Source organism: Diabrotica virgifera, chromosome 2 (genome assembly GCF_917563875.1).
Source record: "Diabrotica virgifera virgifera chromosome 2, PGI_DIABVI_V3a".
Classification (NCBI taxonomy): Eukaryota; Metazoa; Arthropoda; class Insecta; order Coleoptera; family Chrysomelidae; genus Diabrotica; species Diabrotica virgifera.
Window position 1 is genome coordinate 251,734,119 of NC_065444.1, and position 20,655 is coordinate 251,754,773.

The 20,655-nt window shown below is 36.4% G+C and overlaps 1 protein-coding gene and 1 long non-coding RNA gene across 5 annotated transcripts in view; one reads left to right on the forward strand and one right to left on the reverse strand.

Moving 5' to 3' along the window:
• The window catches only part of LOC114338522 (protein decapentaplegic), a 349,390-nt gene that overhangs the window by 15,935 nt on the left and 312,800 nt on the right, over positions 1-20,655 (reverse strand). The window lies entirely within an intron of this gene.
• Positions 18,813-19,321, forward strand: LOC126880530 (uncharacterized). The gene is made up of 2 exons (XR_007696628.1): positions 18,813-19,045; positions 19,105-19,321. It is a non-coding gene; the product is annotated as an uncharacterized LOC126880530 (long non-coding RNA).

Here is a 20,655-nt window from a genome sequence, read left to right on the forward strand (position 1 = left end):
TTAAGACTTACCAACAGATGCAAGAACAAGTACAGCCCCATACGCGGACGATAGGGCAATATACACAGCAGGAAAAGAAGAACACAGAAGAATTGTCGAGACTCTAGAAAATCATTTAAAAAGAATTTCAGAATTCACGGTTAAATGGAAGATCAAAATCCAGGTGGAAAAGACACAATTTATCATCTTTACAACAAAATCCACAGTACCTAGCAGAATTCACGATGAGAGTAAAAGTCATGTAATCAGAAAAATCCGTCAAGTACCTAGAAGAAGACAGCCTTCACATCAACAAAAGACTAAATTTTAAGAAGAATACTCAATAAGTCAAGAAAAATTTGGATTTAGCTAAAAGACTAATTCAACTTTATATTATCAGGCCCAGTCCCCTAACGAAGGCCAAGAAGAACCAATTGTACCAGATCTACGTTTGGTCGGTGATATTGTATGCAGTCCCAATATAGAGTTCCACAGCAGACTAACTGGAAGAACTTAGAAAGAACAGAGACGTCATGCTACAGGCTAATCGACGGGTCTACATGGGACGACAGAGTAACAAATGATCCCTTAAGATCAGGGACATCCTCGTTAGAAATCGCATACAGATGATACAGAGAGAAACACCGACTGGTTGAACATCTGATCATGGACTAGCCAGTTCGTTGCTGAAGGCAAGCAATCAGGAACGTAGGTACGGTGCCGAAAACAGTACCCACAGAAAAAGATGTCCAGGAGTCAACAACAGGAATAATCAGGTACCCGAAGAGGATGCGGTCCAGACAGAAAGCGGTGCAGAATAGTCCAGGGCGCATCTGTTTTGAGATGGACGTTGAGAGGTGACTTAAATTTTTTTGCAGAAATTGCTTGAAAATATCTCAAACAATAATATTTGAGTTATCCTCCCACTCAAAATGGTCCGGAACATTGTTTAAATAATCAAAATGTCAAAATATGAAGGAAAAATTCGATTTTTTTATTGGTTTTTGATTATAACTTTAAGGGCCGGTTGTTCGAACGCTAATCAAAAATGATCATTATCAAATATTTAATTACTGTCACAACTGTCAATGTCAACTTTGATTTTGTTGCTGAAAACATAATTATTGATTACAATTATGAAATTAGTTAATCAATTATGTTAATAATTGTTATGTTAATTGATTAACTAATCTCATAATCATAATCAATTATGTTTTGAGCAACCCAACCAAAGTTGACATTGACAGTTGTGACAGTAATTAAATATTTGATAGTGATCATTGTTGATTAGCGTTCGAACAACCGGCCCTTAAACTATTCATTTCTGAGAAAAGTTGTACTGACATAAAAGTTGCGTAATTAAATTTCCTACAATATAGAATTGGTTAAAAATTTAAAAAAATAGTCACCCTTGTTGCAAAATAGCAATAACTGCGAAATAAAAATCATACAAAAACATGTATTCGAATTTTACGTTTTTCAACCATTTATGCTACACTTAGGACCTTCATATTTTACCCAGAAAAACTTTATAATATAGTAAAACAACACTGTAAATTTTATTAAGATCGGTTTAATAGATTTTGCAAAATAAATTTTGCAATCCAGCTTTCGCAGAAAAACTTCATTTATTTTCAATATTGCAGGACTGAAAATAAAGCAGATAGCAAGTTGAATTTTTTTTTGCTTATAGAAGTGTACTGTACCTTTCATTTGCAATTTGCAAAATTAAAATCGATTAATTACCACGGCGTCAGGAAATTTTTTAAATAACCATTAGTTTTTGGTGCTACGCGCAGGACAGCGGTGTTCGATTTACACAAGTTGATTTCCACCAAAATTTATTCCAATCTTTATCTAATATATTATTTTCTTACTCTATATTTTGTTGTATATTAATATTTTAATTCCATAAAAATCAAACTAATTTTATTATTGTTTGTGAAATATTGTTTAAACAATTTCATATGTTTAAAAATAATAAACTTTTATTCTCTTAGTTAAAATATATGAACAAAGAAAGTTTTTGCTAAAAAAAGTGTTATTTCAAAGGATATAGTATGTGTTTTTATTTTGCAATAAAAAAATTTATTTATTTATATCGAAATGTAATAAAAATTAAAATGTATCAACCATTATCAAAGGTCATTGGAATGCCCAATCAGAGCAAACTATCCGCTGTCCTGCGCGTAGAACCAATAATTAATGTTTATTTAAAAAAATTCCTGACGCCGTGGTAGTTAATCGATTTTAGTTTTGCAAATTGCAAATGAAAGGTATAGTACACTTCTATAAGCAAAAAAATTTCAACTTGCTATCTGCTTTATTTTCAGGCCTGTAACATTTTGAAAAAATGAATTTTTTTTACGAAAGCTGGATTGCACAATTTATTTTGCAAAATCTATTGAACCGATCTTAATTAAATTTACAGTATTGTTTTACTGTATCATAAAGTTTTTCTGGGTGAAATATGAAGGTCCTAAGTTTAGCATAAATGGTTGAAAAACGTAAAATGCGAATACTTGTTTTTGTATAGTTTTTTCGCAAATATTGCTATTTTGCAACAAGGGTGACTATTTCTTAAATTTTCAACCAATTCTATATTGTGGGAAATTTAATAACGCAATGTCAGTACAACTTTTCTCGGAAATGAATACTAAACGAAGAAAAAAATCGAATTTTTCCTTCATTTTTTGACATTTTGATTATTTAAACAATGATCCGGACCTTTTTGAGGGGGAGGATAACTCAAATATTATTATTTGAGTTATTTTCAAGCAATTTCTGCAAAACAATTTGAGTCACGTCTCAACGTCCAAATGTACTAATATTTTTACAGATGCGCCCTGGTCTAGAAGCTGAACGTCGGAAGAAAGAATGAAAGAAGACTTGTATACGTTTAGTGTGAAATATAAATATTATTAGGGCAATAAATGTTTGAATTTTTATTTAATTTTATTGGCACATGTATATAGATAAAATTATTTTTGTATGTATCGTCTTCCTCAGTCCCTCTCTGTCTTTATAAAATTTTTGTTGATGAAGACCGGCCGGTCTATTGTACTGCATTCTTCGCCTTGGAGATTGCGTTTATATAAAAAATGTTTTTAACCAACAAATCTGGGTTATATTAAGATTGTTTACAAAGTATGTACTAAGATATGCGAAGAATCAATCCACAGAGAATTTAGTGCATTTTTTGTTTTATTTGTAAAATAAATAGAATAATAAATAAAGGGGGCGGTATTTGAAAATCGCATATCTTGTAGGTAATATTTTATAAATAGACGTCAAGATTGTTACGGTGGAAAACAATTCAGGAGAATGAGCCAAACTAAACATTGTCTGATATATTGCCTATATTTGGTTGTTTTAAACTGCATTTTGAAATCATTATTGAGACCGTGCAAGTTCGGAAGAACGACACTTAGGGCCGGTACTTTATGTCCCGGTTAAACCTCGGTTAGCTAACCGGGGTTTAATCGGGACAGAAAAGTACCTCATAGAGCCTCTTGCGTTGTAATAAAAGCAATTATAATTATCATTATAATTATTTATGAATATAATAATAAGTATAATTGCGTTTATGTCTATGTTATGCATATATTTCTGTCCCGATTAAACCCCGGTTAACTAACTGGCTGTTAACGGAGACATAAAGTACCGGCCCTTAGTGTTATAGCATCAGCAATATTTTAGAACACTTTATAATGGGTCGAACTGCAACATAAATCATTAGAATACAACAAACCGGCATGTTTATGTTTCGTGGACTCTAAAAGGCATTTGACAGGGTCATGTTCTTCTTCTTCTTTTAGTGCCTATTCGTTTCGAATATTGGCGATCATTCTGGCTATAATTATTTTATTAACTGATGCTTTAAATAGATTAGTTGTTGTTGTGGAGAACCATTTCCTCATGTTCTTTAACCATGATATTCTTCTTCTCCCAATTCCTCGCTTTCCGAATACTTTACCTTGAAGGATTACCTTCAGTAATCTGTATTTAGTGCCGTTTCTCATTATGTGTCCGAGATATTCTAACTTTCTCGTTTTAATGGTATACATTAACTCTCTTTCTTTGCCCACTCTTCGTAATACGGTCTTGTTGGTTATCTTGTCCGTCCATGATATCCTTAGGATTCGCCTGTATAGCCACATCTCGAAGGCTTCAAGTTTTTTCTCCATTGCTTCAGTGAGTGTCAGGATTCAACTCCGTAATACAATATTGAGAAGATATAACATCGTAGGAGCCTTATATTTATCTGCAGATTAAGGTTGTGGCTTTTAAAGAGTTTGGCCATGTTATTGAATGCACTCCTAGCCTTCTCTATTCTACATTTTATTTCTTGTGAGTGATCCCATTGTTCTTTTACTATTGTTCCAAGATAGTTATACTGTTTTACTCGGTCCACTGGTGTCACTAGGGTCATGTTAACGGACGTTATCTAATTATTGTATGTAAGAGATACCTCGAGAAATAATTAATATCAGAACATCACAATAAGGGAAGCATTAGAGAAAACCAATATAAGCGCAAATTTAATAACAGCGACGAAACAATTGTATACCAAAACTGCATCAAGGGTGAAAGTTGGAAGCAGGCTATCGAGAGGATTCCAAATTAGCAAAGGCCTAAAACAAGGGTGCTGCCTTTCACCGACATTATTTAAGATCTACCTCGAACAAACTCTAAAACTTTGGAAACGCAAATGCAAAAACATGGGATTACCGATCAGCAACAATACAATATACACTTTATCATTTGCAGACGACCAACTTGTACTAGCGCAAGACTACGATGATATAGAATATATGACAAGGAAATTAATAGAGGAGTACAAAAAAGGTGGTTTGGAAATAAACATAAAGAAGACCGAATATATGTGTATCGGTGGGACACAGCAGGACCTTACACTGGGGAATGGCGAAATTATTAAACATTGCGACGCATATAAATACCTTGGTATGACCATCACACAAGAAGGAAGCGTAGACCGGACGATAGAAGAAAGAAACAACCAGGGAAGAAAAGCAATTACCCTTCTTAATAGCATCCTCTGGGACCAGTCAATATCAAACAACAACAAACATAGAATATACAATACAATTGTTAAGAGTATAATCACTTACAGCAGTGAAGTATGGCAAATAAAAGAAAGATACAAGAGAAAACTTGAAGCAACAGAAATGGATTTCTGGAGGCGCTCAGCAGGAAAATCAAGATTAGAAAGGGTAACCAACAACAGAATTAGGGAAATAATGAATGTGAAACACACAATAGTAGATGACATTAGTACCAAACAGCTTAGATGGTATGGACACGTACAAAGAATGTCCGAAGAACGACTCCCGAAACAAATCCTAACGTGGACCCCTCATGGTAGACGAAAAAGAGGAAGACCCCGCCTGAGTTGGAGAGAAGGCATAAATCGAGAAATGAGAGAAAGAGAATTGGATGAAGACCTTTGGATGGACCGAAGTGAATGGCGACTAGGCATCGGAAGACGTAGGAGAACGTTTTAAAACCGATATATATATATACATCACAATAAAAGTAGAAGAAGAAACACAATAAAAGTAAAACTAGAAAAAACTAGAAGAACTGACCCAGTCGAAGCTGGCAATGGATAAGACGTGGGATTCTCTGAGGCCTCAGCGTCAGAAAATTTAACATATTAATTTCCTCAAAAAATACAAAATGCGTGGCTGTAACAGCAAATCTACTAACACGTAAATTGGAGCTAAAGGGTCAGATAATAAAACAAGTCGATAAATATCTAGGGTTCACACTATACTAGTTATGGAAAGCTAAAAACGGAAATGGAAGATTTGGTGGATAGAATAACCAGAGCCACAGTATACCTGAATAACTCAATCAGAAATACAAATATCGGGAAACAAATAAAAGGCAGAATTTATAAAACAGTAATCAGACCAATAATGACATACGAGGAAAAAGCACGACCTGACACAGAGAGATCAAAAAGAATGCTAGAAACAGCCGAGATAAAAAATTGATTGTAAGACACGATGACACAGAACTAGAATTACAGATATACGACGGAGATGCAAATAAGTCGAGTAAGAAGGGAAGAGTAGAATGTAACGATCATATAAATTGAATGACAACAAATAGCATAGTTACAAGAGACCGTTATCCAGCAGGAAGATGATCAGTGGCCAGTGAGATGACCACAAAAACGATGGACTGACAACTTACAGAGTCACGTCTACACATAAAGAAGAAAAAGAACCTTATAAAATGATAAATGCAGGGACAAAATTATATAAAAAGAATGGCTAAAAATAGAGCACCAAAAAGCAAGGAAGATGCCGGTCGCCTCAAATGTCAAAATAAGACTTTTTACAAAAAAGCACAAAAAATCTCAATTCAAAAATAGATTTGTTCGGAAAATATTGTACAAATGTAACTGCCACAATATAAAGTAATAAAAAAATATATCCAACAATTCCACGAACACTAATTCCTCATAAACGTATTGACTCATTCTCTTTAGGTAAGAAGCCACTCACTAAAATGATTGTGTATATTCTTAAATACCCTCAAGAACGAGTACTTGACCCTATACACCGTAAAAGTAAACAAAAATTGTAAACAATTTCACTTTGTTGTGTAGCAGGTACTCGAGTTTATCATTGGAAGGTAGGTATAGGGTGATTATCATTCCTGAAGGTACGGCTATTGTATTAGGTAAGTACCGCCCAGTTCAGCTTTGTCAATTAGATAAGCTTGATAAATCTCTATTGCGTGTTTATGAGCCCTCTCGGAAAGTGGCTTTTGACGTTTGTCGTTCTTTTGTCTTTTCAAGTGACGAAACAACCTCTACGTGGAAGATATTTACTGGTATAATTATTCATTTCCGTTGTGATTATTATCGATATTTTCACAGATTTTTCGTTAAGTTCTTCTTAACACTTGAATTCCAATATTTCCACGTCTTCAAGAATAAATCTTCAGCCATTAACCAATATCTTCTTCTATTATACGTAATATTATACAAAATTATTGTGAGTCTGTAGAATGTAGCAATGATTGAGTTCTTTCGGCATATTCCACAGCCCACAGAGTGCTTAACACACAGAGGAGAAGCAATGTACCAAGGGCGGATCCAGAACCGATCTTCGGGAGGGGCCATGAACTTTTTTTGGGAGGGAGACCGGAGTTCGGTCTGGGGGTAATTTTTAAAAATTTGGGTTACAATGGTGAGTTTTAAGGCACTTTTAACACACTATTGAGTGCCATAAAGACATTCAAAACTTATCGTTTTTAAAGTATTATTAAAGTCAGTACCGATTCCTACACATTTTTTCGGATCCAAGTGCAGTTCTTTCAACAAGTTTAATACTATTTTTCCCAATGCTTCTCCTGTCAGGTCTTCTTCTTCCCCTCATTCTTGATTTTCACTAATTATTTTTATCTTCTCATAATCGTCAATGAACTTGACAAAGTTTTCACGAATATTGTTATTGTGTACAGTGGGAAAAATGAAAGATACCCATGAACGAACATATAAAACAAGCTGTATTTGTCTGTCACCGTGTCACAAAAAAAATTGGCCAACGCAAGTACATGTATAATATTCACTTATATAAGCTGTTCTTATAGTACTGGACTAGTTCATTATTTTCTGCAACATAGAAAAGATGTGTTTAATATGATCGCTCATGGGTAATCTTTCCTTTTTCCTACATAATATGTATCTCAAATTTAGAAAAAGCTGTTCCACGTGGGATACGTCGGTCGTTTCGTCAAATATGATAGGGTAAAAATTTGCACTTTGAACCTGATTTATTATTTGATCACTTGTTCACCACAACCACAACATGTTATCAATTGACTTTGATTGGTGCCACTAACGTATGTTGCTCGGGAGGATGCTGTGGATAGTTGTTGTTTAAGAAGAGTCTTATCCCTTGATGCTATTTTAAACCTTAACAATTCCCTCATTGCTAGGTCCAGCATCTTCTTCCAAAAACAAAAGGACATCATCACGATGGCCTCGTAGAGGACTCTACTATTGGTCGTAGTTTTTCTCTATTTGCTTGTGTCTGTCTAGACCTCTGAGAGTCTATCTGGTATTTTTTAATGGCATGGACTTTATGTCAATCAGCCAGTCACAACATGACTACTATATCAAGAAGAATAAATATTTAAATACCTATCTGGTTAATATCTGGTCTATCTGGTTATTATCTGACTTTTGTGGGTTGCGGTAACTTCATGGTTTTGTATGGCTCCGTCTTTGCCTATGAGTTTTGCGAAAGGTGTTAAAGGTTTCGTGACAAGGCTTTGGGCAGTCATCCCTTTATTGTAACCATATTTTTTATTAGAACAATAAAACGCAATACTTGCAAAACAATCCCTTTTTTAATGTGCGAAAGTACCAACCAACTCCTTTGTTCTAAGTGCTGGTGACCCAAGTAACGCCTAATTTCTTTTTTATTCTTTGTGTGTACAGAATACTGAAATGGATACAATTGATGGCTGCCAAACTCGTTTTAACAAATGGCACTTTGTAAAATTATCAACATTTTTATTTACAAAAATCCTATGTCACTCTTGAAGCTTCCATTACTGCTTTTGTTCAATTATACGTCAGAAGACATAATATGTATCCCCTCTTTGTGCATATATGTATAAGTATGTGTTTAAAACTAAAAATATTTCAACTGCAAATATTTAAACTTCTATTTTTTAAATTCTCGGAGGGGGCCATGACCCCTATGGCCCCCTCTCTGGATCCGCCCCCTTGCAATGTACCAATCCACAAAAATGAAACAAAAAGCAATATAATATAAAGCTACCGGAGAATTATTAGCTACCATGAGCTATATCTCTATTCATAGATTTTAAACAGACATTTGATAGAGTGTGCAGGGTTAGACTATGGACAGTGATGCAAGAACTTGGCTTTCCAAAAAAACTAGTCAATTTAATACGGCTGTGTATGGAAGGGTTACGGTGTAAGGTGAGAGTTGGACAACAATACTCGGAGATATTCGAACGTAGCACTGGAACACGAACACATACCTAATAATTAATCGGAAGTGAAAGAATCGAAAAACCGACTAATATTCCATCGAGAAGGACCAAACTTACTGCTGGCATTTGTAGACGATATCGATCTAATAGGAAACACCAGATTAAGGATGAAGGAGACTTTTGTCAGGTTCGAGAAGGAAGCAGAAAAGATATCAATGAAATCGCAACTAAATATTATATGTAGAAGAGCCACAATAACCGAAACAGAGATATAATCGGACAGAACATCACCATCGATGAACCCTCTTCTAACTAAAATATTCAATGCATGTCTCAAAAACAGCCACTTTCCTACTCCTTGGAAAGTGGTCAATACCATCATGCTTTTGAAAAAAGGCAAACCCCCAACCGACGTGGAATCCTATAGACCAATCTCTTTAATCAACACTCTGGGTAAGGTTCTTGAGCTAATCCTAAAAGAGAGGCTCAATGACTTTCTCGAAAACCACAATATCATACCAAAATTCCAATACGGATTCCAGTCAGGTAGATCTACTAAACATGCATTAATAGATTTCACTACTAAAGTTACTCAAACCATCAAAGTTGGTTCATTCGCCATAGCCACATTCCTGGATGTGCAGAAGGCTTTCGATCAGGTCTGGCATGACGGGCTTGTTCGGAAACTTCTGGACATCGGGCTACCATTACAATTTACCAAAATTGTACACTCATACCTCCACAACCGAACTGTCAGAGTGAAAATAGGCGATCAAAAGTCCACCCCCTTCACTCCACAAGCTGGAGTTCCCCAGGGTTCAGTCCTAGCACCGCTGTTGTACATCATCTACAACAGCGACATCACTAACCAAAATATCCCAGGTACTCGGCTGTTTCTCTATGCAGACGACACGACTCTGCTCACAACAACCTCTCGATACAACCCAAGACTCCTCTTCAGAAGAGCCCAGGCTCTGTTGGACGGGGTCGGCGAACGGTGTTGTAAGTGGAGAGTCACGCTGAACGCGAACAAAACAACAATTGTGTTTCGCGCCCCTTCTGTGTCATACAGAATCATAATTAATGAAGACGACCAATATCCACTGAGACTGTTGGGAGAAAGGCTTGTTGTTAGCCCGACTGCGAACTATTTGGGAGTACTGTTCACCAGGACTCTCAACTGGGACGCAGATCTAAAGGCAACTTTAGATAGGGTAAGGAACAGGGCCAGACTTCTCAACCCTCTCTCGGGAAAAATTGGCAAGACACACAAGAAGACTCTCATTCACACTTACAAGACCTTTATTCGACCCGTCATGGAGTACAAATCATGCATCTACTCTCTTTGTGCTAGATCAAAACAAGAGAGGTTGTTGGGGGCAGAACGTAGAATCTTGCGTAGATGCAACTATGAGCACTGGCGATACCCCTCAAACGAAATCCATAACATCTCAAACATCCCCAAAGTCACCGAGAGAATAAACTCTCTGAACAGGAACTTCACAATCAAAGTAATCAACGGCCCCCCCCTCCGACACACAAGAATCTCTCAAATGTTCCTGTTCATCTTCCGGCCACGTACTCTGCCGAACGCCCAAACACAAAAAAGATTCATTTACCGTCTGCTCTAATGCAAACATGCATTGACGAACTCCCGGCAGAGTACGAAAACATCCTTGAGGCTACTCCGTTAGCCTTCCGTACCCACCTATAACATATCCTCTTCCCTACCCCGAACAGGGAGAAGTTGGTTTTTTGCGGTTTTCCAACTTCATTGCACAATTATACCTGTTCGTCCCAAGAAAATAGCCGCAACTATTTTCTCCACTCGAACGCTCACTGTCCACTCTGCGCTCAAAACCACCTCTTGACCGCCGACGAGGGCCGCTGGTTCTACCAGTTGGCGTACAATGGTTTCTAGAGGGGTGGTCGAAGGCAAACCACGGACAGTACACGTAAATGTCTGTGGAACCAACAACAATCCATCAAAACTTTCTTCTCTGTTGACTTTTAGCCTTCTGGACACCACCGTCCGGCATAACCAAGGAAAAACACCAGAATACGACACTTGCCCCAGTGTGTTTTTCGGACTGTTTGCTTTTACTGCCACACAATACATTCACGACAAACCCTGAAGAGGACAAAATCCTAAACGGGGACGCACATTGAACGCATTTCTTCTTAGCAATTATCTAGACCAGCAAATCAAACAATGTTGGACTGGACCATCGATGACTTTAAGCATGTCAGAGAATTTAAGTATTGTCTGAAAAAAGAATAACGGTAGACAATAACGGATCACAAGAAATAAACAATAGGATACCATCAGGCAACAAATGTCTTTGTGCCCTTCAAAACCATATAAAATCAAAATAACTAATAAGATATTATTTTTCTTCACGTGCCATCTCCGCAACGGAGGTTGGCAATCAGCATGGCTATTCTAATCTTAGATGCTGCTGCTCTGAATAGTTCGGTTGATGTGCATCCGTACCATTCCCTCAAGTTACGCAACCATGGGATTCTTCTCCTAATAAGATATACAAAGATACAACTAGGTATATAAAACAATCATACGACCCGTAGTGATGTGTGGTAGTGAAACGTGGACGATAACAAAGGCAAATGAAGAGAGACTACGTGTTTGGGGAAGAAAAGATCCTAAGTAAGATATTTAGACCTGTACTTGATGAATCAGCAGGACAATATGGAATAAGGCCAAACAAAGAGCTGGAAGAACTATATCCAGACGCTAAGATAATAATATAAATAAAGTCCAGAAAACTCCAATGGGCAGGACACCTCAGAAGACATTCTGATAAAAGAATAGTAAGGCTGGTATGAGAAGAAGACCCAACTGGAAGAAGACCATGTGGAGGACCACGACTCTTGTGGCGAGATAATACAGCAGGAACCTTAAAGCTATGAGCGTGGTGAATTAAAACATCGTCCCATTTTATTGTTTTTAGCAACGACCAACCCATACACCAACAAACAAGGCAATTTATTTACGCTGACGATACAGCTGTGGCAGCTCGGGAAGAGCCTTCAATGAAGTCGAAGTGAAACTGACAGATCCCTGTGAGACTTAGCTCTATACTACGATGAAAACCATCTGAAACCCAATCCCACAAAAACTCAGGTATGTGCTTTCCACCTTAGAAACAAGCATGCCCGAAGGCCGGTGGCGTGGTCAGATGCTGGAACACAACGAGACGCCAAAATACCTTGGCGTCCGTCTGGATAGAACTCTGTCTTACCGATACCACTATCAAGATGTCAAGAAGAAAGTAAGTGCCAGAAATAATATCATCCAAATACAAAATGTGGAGCACAACCACACACTCTCCGCAATTCTTCCTTAGAATTATGTTTTTCGGCCGCGGAGTTTGGAGCACCAGTATGGGCAAACTCTGCTCACGTGCTCACGCAAAGAACGTCGACATGGCTCTAAATGAAACGGTTCGTATAATATCGGGTTGCCTGAAACCGACATCTATCGAAGAGGTATACCCCAGAGCTGGGATTGCTCCACCACCTATCAGGAGGAAGGTCACGTCAGAGGTAGAACGAAAAAAGCAGGAGATGGACCGAAGATACTCCTTATATGACCACCAAACTCAGCCAAGCAGACTAAGATCTCGGAAAAGCTTCCTGAAAACATCATGATCCATCCCCGAAGTGCCAGAGACGCGCCGAATATACCTATCGTGTATTCGGCGCTCGCCTGGGCAAATTTGCTATTCCTGCTAGAATCTATCCCCTGCTAGGATTGCAGAAAAGTATCTCCCTGTTTCCAATTTTAATAATATTTTCCACAATCTTCACCATACATTTATTAAATTATTAGAGAAGCATATTATGTCAAATGCATTTAAAGTAAAGAGTAGAATCAGTGGAACAAAATAGAAAAAAAAAGCATTGCATTTATGAAATAGAAAACTGGAGGACCACTAAATAAATACTAGAGGCATGAATTTAATAATTATTAAAAAAAATATAATTTTTCTACTTTTGTTCTTTCATTAGCTTATGGGTCTTTGTCAATATCGTTGCACTTTGGCACCTTTCAAATAATACTTGTTTTTATTTTATCGTGTACATAATATGTATAAAAATGAGCTTCTTTGTCTTTAATTGGTGTTAGACATCCTTAAAGAAACATTCCTTGCAAGGCCACGAAATCGAATCTCATCTGTGCCGGTACGACCGAGTGTAACTCTTAAATTTTTACAAAGATTTGAAAGTGGCCTGATTTTTAATACTTAGTACTTTTCCACAGTGGCAAGTAAACACAATATTTTGTGTCTTGTTTGCATTTGTTTGTAATAAACTTGGCAGCTCTGCTTAAGAATGGTTATCACGATCTTCAGAACATTTCAAGAAAGATGTAAGTAGGGCGGTTTCGGTATACGCATGCACATATTGACCTGACTACATTAGCGTACCAGTCGTACCACGAAGATTCGGTTTTCTTAAAGACTTCCACTTCTGTGTTAGAAAAATATGCAATTCGATGACTATTATCCACAAGGAAGTGGCTTTCTTCAAAATCTCGTACATTTAAATATCTTTCCCAAGAACAGTATAGTTTATTGATAACAAGTATTTTTCCTCTACATTACTCACTATTCATTGCAATAAATTGTGATAAACTCTTCTGTTTATAGCAAGATGAATCAGTGTTCAATTCGATATTCTTTCACGGTGTCAGTTATAAAAGTCGATTTGTCTGGTAGGGAACAATTGTTATGCCATTTTTAATTTCGTATATCTTAACATGTAAAGAAACTACACCGTGGTGACTTAATGTAGGTATAGCAATTATAAGGAAAAATTTTGAAAAGTTTTTATTAAAAAAGTTCATTTCAAAAAATATATTGATTAAAAAGAACCCTTTCAGACTACATGAGGCTACGTCATAGAACCTTTTAGGAAAGACAATTCCATCTTCAGTGCCGCTTACAAGGTGTACATGGTTAGAGCCAGGCGCAGATACAGGGGGGAGGGTCAACGGGTCCACGAATCCCCCTATTGTATTTAGTCTATAAGTATTTTTTATTATTTATTATTTTTTTTCTGTTAACTCTAAAGTTTAAGCCATCAGTACAACACTAAATTACACTACAACCGCTTCCAAAGAGTTGAAAGAAGCCATAAAATCTAATAAAACACCCTTCTCTGAAAAATAATCTGCAGGCGCATTTGTTCGAGCACCGGTGGAACCTTAAACAACGGAAATATCTTTCTCAATTCAAAGGATAACAAAAATGATATTTTAAAATGCAAATACCTGCATTACACTGGGTATAAATCTTACCTCATGAAAAGTCACGTTTCAAATTAGCGATACAATAAAGATATAAAAATTTGTATTTTACTAGATAATCCATGCGTACCTACCCATTGATGGTAGAAAGATTAATCTTTATGGTAAAGAACGACCAGTGAGATTAATAGTCGTCAATTGTCTATCAATCCTTTTGATACCGTAGGTATCTGAGATTATATAGTGTATTTTATCCTTAGAGTAAGTGTGAGTCGTACGGCTAACTCTGGAAAATATAATTTGAGGTAAGTCTGCCCCCCCCCCCCCGTATTATGAATTTCTAGATCCACGCCTGGTTAGAGCCACTAAAAATATATGGGTGAAAACTCTTTGAAACACAAAAATAAAAATAATGAAATGCAAAAAATACAGACTTGCAAAAAATAGTTCAGCAACAAATGTCTTGAAATAGAAGAACTGCAGAAAAAGAATGACACAGTTAACATTTATAAAAAGGTACGAGAAATAACTGGATCATATAGGTCACCTACATTTAATCTACTTGACAAACAAGAAGATATTGTTGTCAATGAAGAAGACAAACTGAACAGGCGAAAGGACTATATTGAGGAGCTATTTGATGATGATAATTTGAATAGAAATTCAAATGGAAAATATATCATCTGGTCTAAACATAACATTCTCATCGAAGGTTATGTTTTGAAAGGAAGGGCAAAAACTATCAAAGAATAGGAAAGCAGCCCGCCAAGATGATATTCCCAACGAAATAATCAACTAGGCGACCATAAATTTAAATACGTATTTTCTTCTAAACCTATTCTATGAAATATACGAAATAGGGCATATACCAACAGAGTGCCTACTATCAACATTTGTAATGATACCGAAAAAAATAAAGGCTAAACAATGTAGCGATTATCGCATCATCAGTCTGATGAGCCATGTACTGAATTTTTTTAAGAATACTGCACTAGACGATTTATAACAAAATAGAAGTATAACTATCCGAAACACAGTTTGGTTTCAAAAACAATATTGGATCTGGAGAAGAATTATTCAGTTTAAAGATCATTGCTCAGAGATGTAAGGATATAGAGCAATCGGTATATATATGCGTTTTGTCCACTTTGAGAAGGCCTTTGGCGGGGTCACCCATGACCAACTGATAGGTTATCTCGGCCGTCTAATGAGATATCCAGAGAGGCCTAACCTTCTACACCTAATAATAGAGGGCATGATCGCCCAGCTGAACAGGAACAAGCCCAGCTGAAGAAAAACATCCTGGCTCCGAAATGTCCGAGAGTGATGCCGCTAAACGTTAGATAATAACAGGATACTGAAAGAAGAGAAGATCGAACGAAAAAAATCAACAACATATGTGGATATCATAGTATACATAGAGTTAAAGAAGCACAAATGATAATGATGGTTTGTCATGTTGAGAGGATGCCAATGCAAAGAAAAACATTATAAACATCAGTCGAAGGAAGAATCAATAAAGGAAGAACAAAAATTACATGAGAACAAATAAGAAAACTAGAAAAATAAGAAAACACATAAAAGGGAATGAAAAAAATAAACCAAACCATGCGCCTGCAAGATTTATAGATTCTAAATCAGATCTAATATTATTGATGTTATTAAGTAGATGATGTTGATAATTCCGTTGTACACTTGCTAGAAAAACCGTAGGAATATAAACTATTATTATAAATCAATCGATTAATATTTATGAGATGCATTTAATTGGCGCGTGATTTCCAAAAAATCATTTTTAAACAACGCATATCTATCCCGCTGAACAGTGAAGCGTGTTTTTGGCTACTTGATCCATATTTATTATTGCGAGGAATCAAGTTCAGTAAACATCAACAGTTCCTGGAACAGTTTTTTAGAAATCTTACCGCCCACCAAGGTTTGCAATAGGTGGTGGGCAATAAAGAAAGGAATAATAATCGATACTAGAATAATAAACACTACTTACTATATTTAACGTGTGTATGTTATAGTATGGGTAATTTTTTCACTATTGTGCATAGATTATAGTAGCTGTCGTAGTAATCGTAGTATAGTAAATTATATTAAATAAAAATGTATACCATTTTTATTCAGTTGCAATGCGAAGGCAAAACAATCTTACTTTTCAATTAGAATACGGAGTGCAGTCCAGTCCCTTGAACCGCGATTTTCGGCTCTTATTGGAGCCTTCATCGGAAGGAACGTAGGCACTGTTCTCCATAAGTGAGAACAGTGGAGAACAGTGCCTACTGTCCTTCCGATGAAGGCTCCAATAAGAGCCGAAAATCGCGATTCAAGGGACTGGACTGCACTCCGTATTCTAATTGAAAAGTAAGATTGTTTTGCCTTCGCATTGCAACTGAATAAAAATGGTATACATTTTTATTTTATAGCCGTATTACTCCGTAGAGTAAGTAGGTGCATTTTTCCGTTGGAACTTTACCAGCTGCAGACGGGGGATGTGAATTGCATAGTGTAGAATTCCTTCCCTCTCGTATTCACTGCAGCATCCATTTGACTTGCAAATTGTAGAAGTCTTGGAGGTGTCACAAATCTTTTAGTAATATTTTTAATATTTTCAATATTAATAATTTACTATTAGGATTGAAAACTACTTCGTCGTAAATTATATTAATTTGTAATTTGTAAATTCTTGTACGTGCAAAAGATCAAACATCTTTATTATTATTTTCTTCATATTTAGCGATATGGCTCACACTACTCCTAAGAGGAAAATTCACTAATTCCAGATAACTAGTTACCTAGGGTATCAAAAGGATTGAGCTTTGGTGGGACTCTTTCCGAGTTATCGAGCTCTAGGTACAGTTCATCAAACTTGTTCCTAGATTTGAAAAATTGTAACTTGATACGTCGGAGGATCTCCAAAAAATGTTCGTACACATCTAGATGTTGAGAGTAGCACAGCTTTCTGCATGGTCTTACAGGGGTTCACTTAGACCCAGTTATTTAATTTTAGCTACTAGTTTTTTTAATAACACCAGTGGTAGATTGAACAATTGATGATCTTTTTGTTATATTTGACACGCAAATTATTGTTGTTAAGTAGGTATCGTCCATATATTAGTGTTATTTACCTAAGTTTATTAACTTGTATGAGATTCGGTCTATTATGTACCACTGGTTAGTCTGTGGCACATAATTGACCTGTGACTGGTTAAGATGTTGCGCATGCAGAGGTTTACTCATCCATGTGCGCATTTTTTCTTCCTTGGAAAGGTGATCTATGCGCCTTTTTTGTTTCCTCGGTTTAAACGGTATTGGGTCATTTGTTGCGCGATGTAGGATAGATCTCTCTAATATTATTTCTGATAATTTTCTTTACTTACTGAAAGCGCTGGGAAGACACAGTAAACAGCGACGCACAACCCCTTTTAGGAGTCCGTATATGGAGAAGAGCAGCCACAGACAAGCAAGGGTGGAGGCAAAAAATAAAGGAGGCCAAGGCTCAATTTGGGCTGTAGTGCCGTAGAGGAAGAAGATTTTCTTTGCTTATGATTATCTTGATTATTTTTCCAGATTTAGCCATATTTCCTCTAAGGGTAAAATTCACTCATCCCATATACCTACGGTATCAAAAGGATTGAGTTATGGTGAGACTCTTTCCATGTTATCGAGGCCTAGGTGACTTGATACATCGCGCGTCGGAGTATCTTTCAAAAATCGTTATACGTCGAGAGCATATGAACGTCGAGAGCAGCACAGCTTTCTACATGGTTTTATATAGGTGTTCTACTGGTGAAAACACAAAAAACTGGAATCTTTGAAAGAAAAGTCCTAGGAGAGAAAGAGAGAAAGAAAGAGAGAGAGAGAGTGAGAGAGAGAGAGAGGGGGAGAGATAGAGAAAGAGAGAAAGAGAGAGAGAGCAATAAAGAGCAATAAAGAGAGAGAGAGAGAGAGAGAGAAATAGAGAGTGTATCATAAAAAATAGATGAAAGTCAAATATCAAAAGATTTTTGTTTCCAACGTAACATAAAAAATAATGCATTTCACATTCTTAATCTTTTATAAAATTTTGAAGTATTTCAAGGGTAATAACCTTAAGTTATAAAATCTAAACCATAAGCAAAAGGTACGATTTAACGCTAAAAGTAAAAAAAATTCGAACGTCATCTGCTTTATCGCTATGTGCTATCGATTCTGTTATAAATAGTGCGGGAGCTTGATTCACATTCATCTTTCTGAAGACTGATAAACTATTTCCTATATGGTCTATATTCTATATAAAACAACCGATTTAAAATAAAGATTAGTTGTTATTGCTCAGAACAATGCGAAATAAACGTAGGGAAGTTAATAAAATGAGTGAAATTGCATATATATAAGTACACAGTACGATAACACAAAATGAATTGAGAAAGTCTTTTCAGTGAAGTTGTACAGTTACACTGTCGATTAGCATACGGCAAGTAATTATTAGGTGTTTTCGTGGAGCACGTCCTGAACGTGTTCAGAGGAAGAACGCTTGCGCATTAGAATTTTGGCTGTTCGCTGTGTTGAAAAATCCTCCTCTGAATAAAAAGTTCTCTGTTCGCGGAGCGCAACAACTTGTCCTGAACGTATTCGGAATGCGTTCAACAAGTTCTGGGATTAAAGAGAGGATTTATTGTCCGCACATGTGCAGAAGTTGATTTGACGAATTTATTTATTTTGTTAAGAGATTCGAGATTGTATTTCTAACCTAACAAGTTTAAAATTTTGAATTGTTGTGTTATCATACAAATGTTGTAAAAGGTAAGGTTTTTTTAAATTGTATTATGTATTTCAGTTTCTTATTTTTAAAAACTTTTTAGATGATGAACCTCAGTTCAAGTGATGAAGATTTGGAAGAGATTGTAGGACTTTTAAATGTTCAAAAAAATGCAAATTTTTTTGAGGAAACTGTGCAACAATTTAATAACCAACAATTTATACAGAATTTTAGATTAAGTAGAGACTTAGCTGTAGATTTGGCAAATAAGTATGAAAGATCTCATTTCCACAATATTATGTAAAATTACTTTTCCTGTTTTGGAGTGTTGTTTGTCCTAGCGTAGATAAAGATAAAAGAATAAGGTTAGGCAATTGGCATAGGCAACCCAAAAAACATCCGGAAATTGTTCGTGCAGAAACAAATTCAGAATATATTCGGAGACACGCTTGCGCATATATTTGTATCCGGGTTAAGTTCAGAATACATTCAGGATGTGCTCCACGAAAACACCTATTATGGGATCACAAATAAACACCCCCCAGAAAACTCAAAAATGGCCTGCCACCAGACTCGGTACTCGCACCACTGCTTTTTAGCATTTACATCGTAGATGATCAGCAAAGTTTGGCTATGCCAATGACTGAGTTTTGTTAACCCAAATAAAATTACTAGAAGAAGCTGAAGAGATTATGAAGGAAGACCTAGAAATCATGGAAAGTTATTTTAAAATATGGAGATTTCGTCCAAACGCCTCTAAACTTGAAGTAACCTGCTTCCATCTAAATAACAATTTGACTTCAAGCGTTCACTTTTAAAATATACGACTCAACCACACTCAACACCCAACACTCCAAAAAAACCATTTAAAAACATTTGCCGTGAAGCTAAAAATCACAGATAACATCATTCAGAATGCGGCACAACATGCAGAGCATTAGCATCCACACTCAAGGCTTCAGCCTTATCTCTTCTTTATTAGCTGAATATTGCGCACCAATATGGATCAATATTGCTCACCTTAAAAAGAATAATGTTCAGCTAAAGAATATCACGAGAAACGATCACTGGAGTAATCAATTCCACACCAACCCATTGGATACCAGCGCTGCGCTGAGCGACAGTCCACCACCACACCTTCGCCAACTCAATCTTCTAACCAGGGAATACAAGAAGAACCTTAACAACACTGCGCTGTCGATACATAACTACATAATAAGATGCAACCAAAAGTCGACTGCGCTCCAGAAAATCTCCCATAGCAACCGCAGGAGAGGCCACAGTCATCGGGTTCAACATGATCACCTAATGGTTCCATGAATGGTCGGCAGTTCGACCAAATACAGTTAGGTATAGCTTGAATCACAGAGAGACCTCCTGGATTTGAACTATCACGTGAGGCTTGTATCTTGTAACTAGACATTATTCATGATCATGAACAAAGTAGAAATATATGCTGCGAGAATATCGAGTTTGTTTCAAAGCTTTAAAAAACGCTTAAGACAAAACCGGTTAACAATGTCTCTTACTATAACAGAACTGTAAGTAGTTGAATTAATTTACAAATTAATATACTGGGAAACCATTAATAACATGATTCTTAGTAAGCGTATTTTACTATGAATATTTCAAGGAGCACACCTGGCAAATGCAC